This window comes from Zerene cesonia, chromosome 7 (genome assembly GCF_012273895.1).
Source record: "Zerene cesonia ecotype Mississippi chromosome 7, Zerene_cesonia_1.1, whole genome shotgun sequence".
Lineage (NCBI taxonomy): Eukaryota > Metazoa > Arthropoda > Insecta > Lepidoptera > Pieridae > Zerene > Zerene cesonia.
In genome coordinates this window covers 6,029,834-6,032,581 of record NC_052108.1, presented here as the reverse complement: position 1 = coordinate 6,032,581, position 2,748 = coordinate 6,029,834, and positions in this window count along the sequence as shown.

The following is a 2,748-nucleotide window of genomic DNA, read 5'->3' as shown; positions in this document are numbered from 1 at the left end:
ACTATTTTTGCATTTATAGAAATTAATTCACAGAACTACTTTTCTACTAGGTATACAGTTTAACCGGTCGGTCAAAGAGAAATTAACTAAGCCTATGAGAACTAATGGTCCGTTCTGAAAAATTCCTTCAGTGTTAGATTGTCCATATATTAAGGAGGACTTTATATGTACCACGGACGTAGCCGGGGCGGACCGCTAGTAATATTATATAAAGATAGTTAGTAGAGATAATTTAAGAGTTAAAAATCAATTAAATCAAAGTCACAAAAGTAATGTTCATATAAAAGCCTATTATAAAAGTACACACATAAACATAAATTGTATATAACAATAATTATAGAGTTATTTAAAGTTTATTGTAGAGTCGGACAAAATTCACCTCAAAAAGTAACTATCTAAATTTGTATATATAAATTATAATTGATTGATTCAAAGAAATATTTTACGAAAAGAAAAAAAAACTTGGTTAAATTTTTCACATAAGCCCAAAGGTTATGTGGAAAACAACTGCAACTTTGGGGTTTAACTGCATTCCGTAGGAAATGTCCTACGATTCGACTATTTCGAAATTTTGCTAATCCTTCTATACGTGACATCGGAAGGAGAAACATCCTTCGGACTTCACGACGTCAGTTCGTTTTGTACGGTGAGTGGGGAAGGCGGAGGCCCGTTTCCTTTTCATTGCCCTTTCCAGACCATCCCTTCATTGCAGTCGTCAATACTTTCTTTATCCCTTACCCCTTAAACGCGGGCAGGGCATTCGCAGAGGCTGTGCTTTTGCGAATTTCTTTCTTTATGTGCGATGGTGATCGCTAATCTTTAGGTGAAGTACAGATCAGGTGTCCGCTTTTACATAAAAAAAAAATCGAGGCTCAAGGCTAAGTTTATAACAAACAATCTAAACAACTACTTCTTAAAATACTTATCTGCGTACTAATTAGGTACCTACATTAGAATACTTATAACAAAATATGTTTTGCATATTAAATAAATATAACACACATTGTGTAGGAGTATTTACTTATAATGAATAAAAAAGTAATTTGTAGTCGTAACAACAACGTAGGAACAAACATCAAACATTTTTTATGACAGTACCTACCTATGTCATCGTTGGAACATGTTACACATGACTAAGAATGTGTTTTGATTATGTCTACTTCAATAGTAAAAAATGTTTCTCAATTGAAATTAGTAGACGCGGGTGTTCTAGACTTCTTGTACGTAAACTAAATATTTTCATAGTAGGATTTCATCGATGATTTCATTTCAATAGGTTGTCTGAAGTACGTGCAGATGTTAATTTAAGAGTAGTTAAATATTTAAATGAGATCAAAGGTTCAAACATAAACAGAAATACTGCTACTAAATTTGCGAAGCAGATTTTATTTAGACCTGTTGTTATGTTTGTTGCTTCTATGAATTCTATAGGCGCTTTTATATTGTAAAGAAAAAATGCAACGTCTATTTATATACGTAAGTACATATGAAATTAGTATAAACTTGTAAAGGCTTAACCCAAGTAAAATAATAGACAGCTATATATCATTTTATTCAGGTATAATAGTATACAATAAAAATAGTACGTGTACCTAATAGATAATAATGTACTTTTTATTATCTATTCATTGTGTCTGATCGCCTTCAACGTATGGAAATAAATTTTATTATTGTGTATAAGTATATACCTTACACCTTAGTTATCATATGAGTAAACAATGAGAGTGTATTTCGCATCCATAAAATATGTAACATGAACATCGTTTGTTTTTTAATTTACTTAATGATTTGGTTCTGCAAAATTGAATACAAACAAAAAACCGTGGAAATCCCATAAACATTTCAGCAATGATTAAGTAAAAAAAACAACAAATAAAAAAATTTTAATCAATTCTTAATTACGACTAATTTCAACGATTATTATTTTTAATTAACTGAATAAAATCCAATTGACATGCCTTTCTAATTTACAAGTAATATAGTTATCCTTTGATTGCAGCGTGATCAATTATAATAGTGAGAATCAATGTAGTAATTTCCTTGAGAAATAGTACAATACATTCCCACAAAGATAATATGTACTACAACAAGATAAACCTGCCGAGATAATAAGATGGAATAAAACATTACTTATCTACCGCTTTTCCTTTTCAATTGACTGCATAACTGGTTTTCAATTCGACTGTGCTCTTTTCAGTTCGAATGCGCTAATCTCAGGAACTATGGGCCAATAGACGGAAACGAGAACTATTCGGGGAAAACCCCGGAACGAATTTTCCTTTGACTCCGTAGGCAAAGCCGCGAACGGAATATTAATAAACCTACTTTTAAGCACGTTTATACCAGGCCCTTGTTTTCCTCTCAAAATAGGTTAATGGCTAAGCTGATAAAAACTGTATAGCACTAATGTTATAAATGTGAAAGTTTGTTTGTTTGGATGTTTGTCCGTCAATAACACTGAAACTGTTGAAAGGATATTGATTAAATTTGGTATACAGATAGGGTATGAGCTGACTTGGGTGATAGGATACTGATAGGACTTTTATCCTGATTACATGCTCCCTTGGGATAAAACAGGAATCAAGATATCCGGGCGGAGCCGGGACGAGCGTTTAGTATAATATAAAAGTTCCCCAGAGCAGCCCAGTATTGCAATAAAACATCACTAAGACCACTGTATATACATAAAATTAACTTCTAACATTCGCGGCGTAAAAACTCCAAAGAAGCCGGTAATAATAGACACAA